At 38.0% G+C, this 13,298-nt stretch overlaps 1 long non-coding RNA gene across 1 annotated transcript in view; it reads right to left on the bottom strand.

Moving 5' to 3' along the window:
* Nucleotides 1–1,051: 1,051 nt before the first annotated feature.
* LOC126956632 (uncharacterized) overlaps nt 1,052–13,298 on the bottom strand; it is a 44,491-nt gene continuing 32,244 nt past the window's right edge. The window contains exons 3-4 of the long non-coding RNA XR_007726436.1: nt 12,067–12,170; nt 1,052–1,201 (exon numbers count right to left, since the gene is read on the bottom strand). This is a non-coding gene — a long non-coding RNA (uncharacterized LOC126956632). The remainder of the gene's footprint in view (nt 1,202–12,066; nt 12,171–13,298) is intronic.

Genomic DNA, 13,298 nt, shown 5'->3' with positions numbered 1-13,298 from the left:
CGGTTAGACTCAAGTTATGCATGTTTAGTGAAAATATCACAAAGAGATGCTGTGCTCTCTTTACACGCTCTCAGGTGATGCATGTTTTTGATTTGTCCTGATGATATTTACATTGATCACTTGATTAAGATATAGCTAGCTAGGCTTCTCTACCGTAAAGAAAGAAACGCTCTATAAATTTACCATTCTTAGGTATTTTAGAGGAGTCTATTTTGAAACTATGTTTCTAATTAATCTTTTAATATATGCATTTATTTATTTATAACAATATGGGCTCATGTTTTTCTCTTTGATTCAATGAGTAGTAATCAGTTTTCCCATTAATTAATTAAATTCTCAAACTGACAACAATTTAATCTTTCAGGATGACCATATTATCCTTTAACATTGTCTTAATTTTTAACAATATATATTCCAGGATCATCTTGTAATTTTTCTGTGCCAGCCCCAGAATCAGCCCTCATTCTTTTCTTTTCTTTTTTTTTTTTTTTTTTTTGAGACGGAGTCTCGCTCTGTCGCCCAGGCTGGAGTGCAGTGGCGCAATCTCGGCTCACTGCAAGCTCCACCTCCCGGGTTCACGCCATTCTCCTGCCTCAGCCTCCCGAGTAGCTGGGACTACAGGCGCCCGCCACTGCGCCCGGCTAATTTTTTCTATTTTTAGTAGAGACGGGGTTTCACCATGGTCTCGATCTCCTGACCTTGTGATCCGCCCGCCTCGGCCTTCCAAAGTGCTGGGATTACAGGCGTGAGCCACCGCGCCCGGCCGCCCTCATTCTTTTCAATGGAGCATGTTATTGAGAACCAAGATCTGGGGACTCAGTGTCCTCATTGCAATTAGGGTATCACTTGTACCAATTGCTTGGCCCCTTCCTCTGTCTGTCCGTTTGTCTGTCCCTCTCTCCATATATGTACACATACACATTTATATTGATATATTTTTTAGATTCCATGATTTCATTACTGATACATCCAGTTTAATCATCAGGCTTCATACCTGTTTAATTCCATTCCATACTTTTAATCCTTTCTCTGGCTTTGAGAAATTTGTCACCTGGTTTTGTTTTATTTTTTCAACTTATTTTCTTATTTCATCAATTCTCTGTTTAACCAATGTCATATCTCTTCCACCTTCTTCCTGACACAGATTCCTCTTCACCACACTTGTGCTCTGACATCCTGTGCCAAAATGACATTTAAAATCCTTAATTACATGAGAAATGAAGAGAAAAATACAACAGATCAAAAAACAAATGCTTAAAATCTTGCATCATTGTAACACTTCGAAGTGTACTCCAGTATTTTTTTCTCAAAAAAAGTGAAACAATGTATGTGACAAGGATAGAGCAAATGTTTTCTAAACTGATGATAGCTCTGAGAGCTTTACCCCAAGTCACATTTGTTTGTGTGAGAGATTTGAAGATCTATCATCTAGTTGTCAGTCCCTAGCATGTCATGACACTCAACTTGTCATCTCTTATTCTGTGCAGTTCATTCATGCGCTCATGCATTCAACAAATGTTCACTGAGCACGTATTTGAAACTGAAGATGCCAGGGATGTACAGTTAGTCCTAATCCCTCCACTCTTGCACCTTGTCTTAGAATGGTGAAAATAAAAATAGAGAGAAATAAACAAATGATAATAGTGTGATGGGTTGTGCTGTGCATTATGTGGGAAGCATTTTTCTGAGAAACAAAATACCTATGGAGACCACATTTGGATTTAGTTGTACAAAGACAATTTCTTTAATACAGTGATATACAAAATTATAGTAAATTGGAAATATAGGTAGAAATTGAAGAAGCTTTATTTTGTCCACTATAGTGTATATGAAAAACCACTGATGTATTTCAAATGAGAAAAGGACAGTATCAGAATTATATTTTATAAATAAAGATCTGCAGTTCTGTAGGGTACACATTACAGGACATTTTAGCTTAGACCAAGGGTCATCAGTGATGGCCTGTAGCTTAAATCTGGCACACTGACTGTTTGTGTAAATAATATTATATTGGAATGTAGCCATCTCAGTCTGTTTTCTGCTGCTAGAACAGAACACTACAGAGTAGGCAATTTATAAATAACAGAAGTTTATTTGGCCAGTGCTTTTGGGTGCTGGGAAGTCCAAGAGTTTCTTACAATTTTGGGTTGGCAAATGGTAAGGGTCAACCTATAGTGGAGGGGCAGAAAATGGACAGGTGAGAGAGAGTGAGAGATGGCAAGAGTACATGAAGTAGAGAGGAAAAGACGATGAACTCCCAAGACAACAGACCCAGTTTTGAAAAAATGGCATTTGCCCATTTAGGAAGATGAGGTCCGCTGGTTTCGTTGACTCACACCTGTAATCCCAGCACTTTGGGAGGCTGAGGCGGGCGGATCATGAGGTCAGGAGATCGAGACCATCCTGGCTAATATGTTGAAACCTTGTCTCTACTAAAAATACAAAAAATTAGCCAGGCATGGTGATGGGCACCTGTAGTCCCAGCTACTCGGGAGGCTGAGGCAGGAGAATGGCGTGAACCCGGGAAGCGGAGCTTCCAGTGAGCCGAGATCAGGCCACTACACTCCAGCCGGGGCGACAGAGAGAGACTCCATGTCAAAAAAAAAAAAAAAGAAAAAAGGAAGATGAGGTCCTTAGAAACTAATAGCCTCCAATAAGCTCCATCTCTTAAAACTGCTACAATGGCAATGAAATTTCCAAATTAAGAATTTTGGGGGGCACATTCAAACTGTAGAAGTAGCCATCCTCACTTTTTTGTATATTGTATATGACTGCTTTTTTCACTCCAATGGCAGAATTAAATAGTTGCCACAAAGATCCAATGATCCACTAAGCCTAAATATTTATTGTATGTATCTTTCTAGAAAATGTCTCTTGACTCTTGGTTTAGGCAAAAAATAATAGTAGCTGGTTACCAAGGTTTTGGTAATATAAATGGAAACACTTGGACAGATTTGAGATCTAAATTGGTAAAGATGAAAATAGAAGATAATTCCTAGTTTTGCAGATTTACATGTTGATAAATTGTGGTATTTTTTACTGTGATGGTGCCATGATTTTTATATTTCACATTTCAATTTTTCTTTTCCTTATACTTTCCATCTCTGTTCTGAAATTTCTCATGTGTTTACATGTGTTGCCCTCCTAGCAACTTTAACATATGAATCCCAGTTATTTTGTCCCACTACTCAGAAGTTGAGCAGGTTTGGGATTTTGTCTTTGTCTTCCTTGCATTATTACCTTCAAATATCTTCAGTGTCACCATGTGCTTAATGTGGGCTATGGTTTTCCAAAGGATTTCCTTGGTCTATGCTTAGATTTAGGTCTTCATTATGTGCTTGTACCTAGAGGACATCATTCCATGCTCTTTTTTCCCTCCCACAGCTATAGATTGCTATTGTTTGTTAATTAGTGCTGGCTAACCTGGTGGGGGTTGAAGAAGGTGAATTTTCTCTGATGTCCAGTTTTAGTCTCAGTCTTAGGCAGATCCTGTGTTACTAAGTCTCAGATATGGGGTTTCATCAGGGTTTCTGCCACTTTCATATCACTAAGAGGCTTCTGATTCTCTTGGCAGATATATATTTTTTCCCTTTCCCAGGGGTAGAGGACTTTTTTCTTTTCCTTTGTCTCCAGCTATAGCAAAAATTATCCTGTTCCCTCGGAATAACAATATTGTTGCTCCTGTCCCAGCAGTTTAAAGCTTTTGCTCCTTGGAAGAAACATGACGAAAACAAGACTTTCTCCTTCTTTCTGCAGTAGCAGCTGCTCCCCTTCTCCAGTACAGCTCTGTGGAAGCAACTTTTTCCAATCTCACTACCTGCCCCCAGCTTCGTTCTTTCTCATGAGCACCTAGCGGAGGTCACTAGAGCAGAGCCTGAAAGTAGACGTGAATCCCCCTATGACTGTGGCAATGAGATATTTCATGCTTTCACAGTAGCCAGTATTGGTACAGCCTTACAGTTCAACCACTTATTTTAATCATTATTGTACAATCAAGACCCCAAATAGTGGGCTTATTGAAAACAGGAGGCATGTAGTAACTATTTTTTAAAAATTAACCCATATTTTACTGATATTAATTCATTATATGGTTATATAATACGTTTCAATAATTTCCCTATATGTGAGAATTCTAGTTTTTAATTATCACGAAATATGGTGCATTTGTTTTTTTGTGAGTGTTCATTCTATGTTTGCAGTTAAATTTATTTCTGCAGAATAATTTTCCAAAAGTAATATTACTTGCTTGAGCATATAATAAGCACATTTAATTTAATTTAAAAATATGCTTCTGGATAATATTTCTAAACACTATAGCATTTTACAGTTCCACCAGTAACGTACGAGGACTCCCATGTGCCCTGCTTTAACAGGCACTGGATACAATTACATTGTTTGATTTTCCAAACTATTCATTGATATTGTAGTATTTTTGATAAGCTTTTCCCTAATTAAATAAAGACTTTTTATATGTCAGTTGGATATTTGCATCATTTTCTGTGGAATTTGTGTTTTTAATTTTGATCAATTTTACATAGGATTATTTCATTTTTTTATCATTGTTAAAGGTTATTTTAAAATATTGGTATCTAATATTCTCCATTCGATGCTTTCTATATCTACTTTTGACTTTAAACTTTGGGCTAAATCTTATATAATTATAAATCTAATACCAATGTATAATGGGAGAGGATGAATATACAAGGAGACCTATTATTAGTCTTTTTAAAAATATTAATTGGACAACATAGTTGTAATATACCTGGAATATCTTTATTACACTCTTCTTTAAACTTTGGTATGTGTCCATATAGCACTTTTCATACCAAAGTTTCTACCTGTTTTCAGTAGCCTTTTCAGATAGAAATCAAAGGAAGACTATGCAATATAGATCCCTAACACAGAGAAAAGATCTGAAGCAGGAAATCAAAGAAGTTCCCCTGAGATTTCATTTTCTCATTTATTCTCACTGTGGTGAAGAATAAAAATGTTAAATTCCAAATTCTAAGGAAAAGATTAACCAAATATTGCACCGTAACACGTTCAGTGTTCAGATTTTAATCTACCAACAAATTGATCATTTAGTATTTTCATAATTTTTCTATCACCGAGATTATGACTTTATCTGCCTTTTTCATATATATATATTACAAATATGTATGTGTGTGCTTGAGTTATTTGAAATACTGTACTGCAGACCAATATCTTATGCAAATTGTTTCATTTAATCCTGATAGTAATTTTGAGATGTGAATAATCTTTTTCCACATTTTACAACTCAGAAAAATACCACAAAAGGCTGTGCCACTTTCAAGATTACACAAAGACTAGAATAAGAGAACTGAGACTAAAAGTCCATTGTTATATTTTTGAGTGAATTTATCTTTCCAAACATAATTGATCATATTGAGATGACTACTTCATATATCAATCACAGAGATAATGTTGTTTTCTTTCAAGATATACTTGCATGTTACTTCCTGTCTACATTACTACACAGTTATTCTGATGCAAAGATGGTCATCTTCCTCCCTGCTACCAGGCAAACTCTTCTGCCTTGCCTATTATTGTATTCCAATATCTGGCATGGAGCCTGGATTCAAATAGAGGAGTTCTGTAATAAATGTATTTGAACAAATGCTATTAATGAATGTCGAACGGTACAAGCATAAATAAAAATAACAAAAGCCTTCTCTGTAGTGGCTAGAAATTGTTGCAACAGTTTTAAAAGAAAATTTATTCCATATATGCTTAATTGTGTTTTTCAACTACTACAGAAATAAAGTTACCTATGATTTTATCTTAGTTTTGTTAGTGGATTAAATAACCAGGACACATACGAAAAAATCAACATTATGTTATCACTGCAGAGTATCTCATATATTGTTTATTTAAGCATATATAAAATTTGTATGCCTTCAAGCCTATAGTGAATTAAATAAACATTATATATAGTGTATAGCTAATGTAAAATAAATTAAAAACATTAAAATTTTAAATGCAGCAGGGCGCGGTGGCTCACGCCTGTAATCCCAGCACTTTGGGAGGCTGAGGTGGGTGGATCACAAGGTCAGGAGACAGAGACCACGGTCAAACGCCGTCTCTACTAAAAACACAAAAATTAGCCCGCGGTGGCAGGCGCCTGTAGTCCCAGTTACTTGAGAGGCTGAGGCAGGAGAATGGCGTGAACTCGTGAGGCGGAGCTTGCAGTGAGCCGAGATCGCGCCACTGCACTCCAGCCTGGGCGACAGAGCGAGACTCCGTCTAAAAAAAAAAAAAAAAAAAAAAAAAAAAAAACAATTAAATGCATGTGACTAATTCGTTATCTGTATCAGTATAACCCATTCACTACTATAAATTATCCAGCTTGTTAAACATTTTATTTAACTAAATTTTAATTCACTTATTCTTCCTTTAAATGAAAAAATAAAAATATTCAATTTTTACATTAAATAATCCAAGTATATTATAAAATACGAACTCAATTATTAAAAATAATTTGATGGTTTCTATAAGTTTTGTACATGATTGTATAAGATTTACATGTATATGTATAAATATAGTCTAATTAAATCATCAGATTATGTTAATAAATCAAGTTGTGAGAAACATTTTTTTCTATTTACCCGTTGTAAGACTACTATGTAACATTTGTATTCAGTAAAATCATAAGTCACAATCTATTCTGCACTTATCATTCTAAACCTGCTAAGATTTATCGAAAACATTTGTTCTAGTTATTCAGAAGTAAAAACATTTTGGTTTATTTTTCTTGAGTCAATATATATATATATTTTCTTAAACTAAAATAACTGTCTAAAAATGCTTGATTTTGGGACACAAGAATATATCTTTTTATAATATGTCTTTTCTCTGGGAACTCGAAGGCCATGTTTGTAAATAAAATAGAAATAATCAACATATCTCGACTTAAATTATGATTGATAAATTCCAAAGGAAAGATAAATCCAAAAATTATGATGAAACAAACAATGAAGAATATTTAAAAACTACTAAGATGTATTGATAATTATAAAAAATGTAAAAGTAGACATGGATTATGTTGAACTGGCTATATATGTTTATAGACAGATAAGGGTATAATTTTGGAGAAGGTAGAAATATATATTCATCTGGAGGAGAAGTATATTTTATAACAAAAGGACAACAGTGTTTTGATATATGGTATGAGGGCAAAACTAGGTTGTACATTATACAGTTTTTAAAAAGACTATATTGACTAATAAGTAGAAAATAGACACTATCTTAAATTGCATTAGCCTTTTTAAAGTATCACAAATGGGAACAAATATGCTCACAAGAAAATCTCCTAAAAGAAGTGAGTACATTCTCTGATCAGTCCTTTGCTCCTAATTATAACATAATGGTGGATGTCTGGAGTGGCAACTGATTAAATTTAATAATCTCAATTTCAGTTAAATAACAGAAGCATCATTAGGGGAATAAGTGGAATGTTCATAAACCAGGTCATTATTATTGTTTAATATTCATTATTTATTTATCTAGGGCTAACTTAGCATCTTGCTTTTACAAGTGTGTCTGTATAATCTATATTAGGGAAATAATAAGACAATTTAGACCTTTAAAAAGTTCTCTAAATGGCTACATTCAGAACCTTCAAAAATTGTCCTAATATTTTATTTTTTGATTTTAAAAATTATTCTATCACTGAGTCTACAAATATTTATTCAAATTCCTCTTAATGTATGTGCTGTAATCCAGCCACTAGCACAGTTTTGAAGAAAGATGACGTTGTGTGCTTAACTAGATTGGGTGCTGATGTCAGAGTAAAAAGTATACAATTAAAATGCTCATTAATTCTTTAATTTCAGATAGTGATAAACATAGAACAAATAAAGCCAGACAATTGTTTCCGGGAGCCAGAGGTCAAATCTATTTGGGTGGTTATGGAAAGTTTTGATGAGCAGGTGAGGTTAGAGTTAAAATCTCAGTAACAAGAAGGACTCAGTCATGGGTAGAATTGGACTCAGACATTCCAGACAAAGGAAATGAAAAGGACAAGGCCCTAAGCCAGAAATAAATTTAGAGTAACACTGTGAATTTTAGCATGGATTAAACATAATGAGGAAGGGATGGCTGGCTATTGACATAAACAGAAGTAGGAAATACACCCTATCTTCTTGAGAGTGGTGATCTAAAATATTTAAGGGCTGGAAGAACAAATATGCTTCTATGGGTTGTCATGAAGTATCACTTTAAGTTAAAGCATATTTTCCTCTGATATAGCTTGCATATATCCCCATCCAAATCTCATTTTGAATTGCCATGTGTTGTGCAAGGAACCTGGTGGGAGGTAATTGAAACACAGGAGCAAGTTTTTCCCATGCCATTCCAGTGATAGTGAGTAAGTCTCATGAGATCTCATGGTTTTAAAAATAGGAGTTTTCCTGCAGAAGTTCTCTCTGTCTTTGCCTGCCAAGTAAGACATGACTTTCTTGTCCTTGCCTTCCACCATGATTGTGAGGCTTCCACAGACATGTGGAACTGTAAGTCCATTAAACCTCTTTTTCTTCCCAGTCTCAGGTATGTTTTTATCAGCAGTATGAAAACAGGCTAATATAGTAAACTGGTACCAGTAGAGCGGGGTGTTGTTGAGAAGATACCAAAAAATATGAAAGTGACTTTGGAACTGGGTAACAGGAAGAGGTTGGAACAGTTTGGAGGGCTCAGAAGAAGACAGGAAAATGTGGGAAAGTTTGGAACTTCTTAGAGACTTGTTGAATGACTTTGCCTCAAATTCTGATAATAATATGGACAACGAAATCCAGATTGAGGTGGTCTCAGATGGAGATGAGGAACTCGTTGGGAACTGGAGCAAAAGTGACTCTTGTTATGGTGTAGCAAAGAGACTGGTGGCATTTTGCCTCTGCCCTAGAGATTTGTGGAACTTTGCACTTGAGAGAGATGATTTAGGGTATCTCACAGAACAAACTTCCATCAACAAAGCATTAAAGAGATGATTTGGTAGATGTTAAAGGCATTCAGTTTTATAAGGGAATCAGAGCATAGAGGTTTGAACAATTTGTAGCCTGATAATGCAACAGAAGAGAAAATTACATTTTCTGAGGAGAAACTCAAGCCAGCTACAGAAATTTGCATAAGTAACGAGGAGCTGAATGTTAATCCCCAAGACACTGGAGAAAATGTCTCCAAGGCATGTCAGAGGTCTTCATGGTAGACACTCCCATCACAGGCCTGGAGGCCTAGGAGGAAAAAATTGATTTGTGGGTTGGGTCCAGGGTCCCCATGCTATGTGCACCCTAGGGATTTGGTGTGCTGCATCCCAAACACTCCAGCCATGACGAAAAGGGGCCAAGGTACAGTTAGGGCCATGGATTCAAATTGTGCATGCCCCAAGCCTTGGCAGCTTCCATAAGCTGTTGAGCCTACAGGTGCACAGAAGTCAAGAATTGAGGTTTGGGAACCTCCACCTAGATTTCAGAGGATGTTTGGAAATGCATTGATATCCAGGCAGAAGTTTGCTGCAGGGGCAGGGCCCTCATGGAGAACTTCTGCTAGGTCAGTGAAGAAGGGAAAGGAGGGGTCAGAGTCCCCACACAGAGTCCCTACTGGGGCACTACCTAGTGGAGCTGTGAGAAGAGGGCCACCATCCTCCAGACCCCAGAATTATAGATCCACTGACAGCTTGCACTGTGCATGTGGAAAAGTTGCACACACTCAGCACCACCCCATAAGAGCAGCCAGGAGGGAAGTCATACCCCACAAAGCCAAAGAGGCAGAGCTTCCCAAGGCTGTGGGAGCCCACCACTTGCATCAGCATGACCTGGATGTGAGATATGGAGTCAAAGGAGATCATTTTGCAACTTTAAGATTTGACAGGCCGGGCACGGTGGCTCAAGCCTGTAATCCCAGCACTTTGGGAGGCCGAGACGGGCGGATCACGAGGTCAGGAGATCGAGACCATCCTGGCTAACACAGTGAAACCCCATCTCTACTAAAAATACAAAAACTTAGCCGGGCGAGGTGGCAGGCGCCTGTAGTCCCAGCTACTCGGGAGGCTGAGGCAGGAGAATGGTGTGAACCCGGGAGGCGGAGCTTGCAGTGAGCTGAGATCCGGCCACTGCACTCCAGCCTGGGCGGCAGAGCGAGACTCCGTCTCAAAAAAAAAAAAAAAAAAAAAAAAAAAAAAAAAAAAAGATTTGACAGTCCAGCTGGATTTCAGACCTGCATGGGGACTGCAGCCCTTTGTTTTGGACAATTTCTCACATTTGGAATGGCTGTAGTTACCCAACCTCTGTACCCCCATTGTGTCTAGGAAGCAAATAACTTGCCTTTGATTTCACAGGCTTATAGGTGGAAGGTTCTTGCCTTGTCTGAGATGAGATTATGGACTATGGACTTTTGAGTTAATGCTGAAATGTGTTAAGACTTTGGGGGAATGTTGGGAAGGCATGAATGATTTTGAAATGTGAGGACATGAGATTTAGGAGGGGCCAGGAGTGGAATTTTATAATTTGGCTGTGTCCCCACCCAAATCTCAACTGAAATTCCCATGTGTTATGGGAGGAACCCAGTGGGAGGTAATTGAAACATGGCAGCAAATCTTTCCTGTGCTGGTCTCATGATAGTGAATAAGTCTCACAAGGTCTGATGGTTGTAAAAATGGGAGTTCCCCCGCATAAGCTCTCTTTTCTCTTGTCTGTTGCCACATGAGATGTGCCTTTCACCTTCTGCCATGATTGTGAGGCCTTCTCAGCCACGTAGAACTGTAAGTCCATTAAACTTCTTTCTTTTGTAAATTGTCCAGTCTTGGGCATGTCTCTATCAGCAGCACGAAAACAAACTAATACATCCTCTAACCACGAAAACCACAGCAGCTCCTATCCAGATTGTGCTAGCAACTTTTTCCAAGTGAGTGTTTATATTTCATACCATAATGAGAAATTCTGATTTTATAATTTTAATGAAAACATAGAAACAGAGCATATGTTTCACAAATTACATAGTTATACTCTGTAATTTTGACACTTTGTAATATTTAATAGAGATACCACATGCTTTATTCCTTTGAGAATTTGTGTGTGGTTGAGAAAGGCACACAAACCCTGCCTAAGTCTACACTGGGTAATTATGGATTGTTTGGGCACTTGTATTCTGAGGAATGGAAAGAAATGAACTGAAGGCTAGAATGGCTCTTCCAGAGTTTATCTTAAGAAACATAAAGCCACTAGTTATTCTACATTCTTAGGTAAGCCAATAGATATTTTCTTAAGACAGAGTCTTGCTGTATTGCTCAGGCTGTAAAGCAGTGGTGCAATCTTAACTCACTGCAACCTCTGCCTCTTGGGGTCAAGACATTCTTGTGCCTCAGTCTCCCAAGTAGCTGGGACTACAGGTGTGCACCACCACTGCTGGTTAATTTTGGTATATTTAGTAGAGAAGTGGTTTCTCCATGTTGACCAGGCTGATCTCAAACTCCTGTCATCAAGCAATCCACACTCTTTTTTCTTTCAAAGTGCTGGGATTATGAGCATGAGCCACTGTGCTTGGCCACCAGTGGATAGTATTTTAGTTGATTATGTCTTGAGATGTCCCTGATGAGTTATAAAAATGTCATAAGCTTTGGCTCTGGGCGCGGTGGCTCAAGCCTGTAATCTCAGCACTTTGAGAGGCCGAGGCCTGTGGATCACTTGAGACCAGGAGTTCGAGACCAGCCTGGCCAACATAGTGAAACCCAGTTTCTACTAAAAATACAAAAGCTAGCCAAGTGTGGTGTTGGGCGCCTGTAATCCCAGCTACTCGGCAGGCTGAGGCAGGATAATCGCTTGATCCCCAGAGGCGGAAGTTGCAGTGAGCCAAGACCCCACCATTGCACTCCAGCCTGGGCAAAAAGACCGAAACTGTCTCAAAAAAGAATAATGTCGTAAGTTTCATAAGTTACTGAAAATCAGGTAACAACATGCTAAGATTTTCTGCACCAATGTAGAATTGAAATATGATAATTCTCAGAGTGTCACATTGAGCTAATAAGGTAAGTTGGAGAAATGTTGATGGTCACACTACCTTCTGATTCAGGATCCTTTCAGTTGCCAGTTTTGCCAATTGCGTATTACTTCACTCAGAATAAACTCTAGGATTTTCTGTAGTGCCTCTTTGTGCCACAGAGTCTGGAAAGGAAAGAAAAACATTTCCAATATTTTCTCAAAGCTAAGATCCTCAGAGTAGACACACAAGATATAAATGCAAAACTGAGCAATGTGAGATAACATTCATCTGGGAAGAGGCCATCTCTTTTCGAGTAGAGCAGTAGTAACATATGTTTTTTTCTGGGGATGCCACAGTGGAGTTTCTAGTACACAGTTCCCATCACCATGGAGGTTGCAAGTTGGACAATGATATAGCACAGTCACTTTTCCTGATGGGGAGACTCAAAGTTTTTTGCTTCTCTATTCCATAAATTCTAAAACTTAATAATCTGTAATATATTTCTGTACGATTAAGCTAGTTAGAGATTGCAACACAATAAACAAATCTGCAATAGAATAAAACAGTTTCTGACAAATCAGATTATATGGCTTAAGCAAATAAATTTACTGAGACATGAAAATATAAAAGTAAGTTAGTTACGTTCAAAAATGCCTGGACCCAAAGTCTCAAACAGTGTTTGATTTTCCTCCTCTACTTCCATGTAGTGTTCACTCTTAGGCACTATCTATGTGGTCTCACAACTCAAATCTATGCATCTTACAATCCCAATAAAAAAAAACACTTTTACCCAAATGTAATTAAATTTCATGCAACTCATTCTCACTGGATTAAGTGTAGTCCCAGACCCATCCCAAAACCAAGTACCATGGCTAGGTTGTAAAATAAACAGACCAGTGCAAGGCCATGAGCCCACCTCCGTAGCAAGGATGAGCAGGGCTTCAGTCCCATTTGGACTATATATATGAGCATGAAGAGGGATGGTTTTTTGAAAGAAAGTAGCTATTACCAAAACAGAAAATGGATGCAGGGCAAGAATATACAAGCACACAAAACCCTCTCCCAACAACCTCCCTCACTATCTTTCACACACACACACATATTACGTTAAGAATCTCGGCCGGGTGCGGTGACTCATGCCTGTAATCCCAGCACTTTGGGAGGCCGAGGCAGGTGGATCACCTGAGGTCAGGAGTTCGAGACCAGCCTGACCAACAAGATGATACCCCGTCTCTACTAAAAATACAAAAATTATCTGGGCATAGTGGCGGACACCTGTAATCCCAGCTACTCAGGAGGCTGAGAAAGGA

Source organism: Macaca thibetana, chromosome 6 (assembly GCF_024542745.1).
Source record: "Macaca thibetana thibetana isolate TM-01 chromosome 6, ASM2454274v1, whole genome shotgun sequence".
Classification (NCBI taxonomy): Eukaryota; Metazoa; Chordata; class Mammalia; order Primates; family Cercopithecidae; genus Macaca; species Macaca thibetana.
The sequence above is the reverse complement of the archived record's forward strand: the minus strand, read 5'-3'. Positions and strand labels throughout refer to the sequence as shown.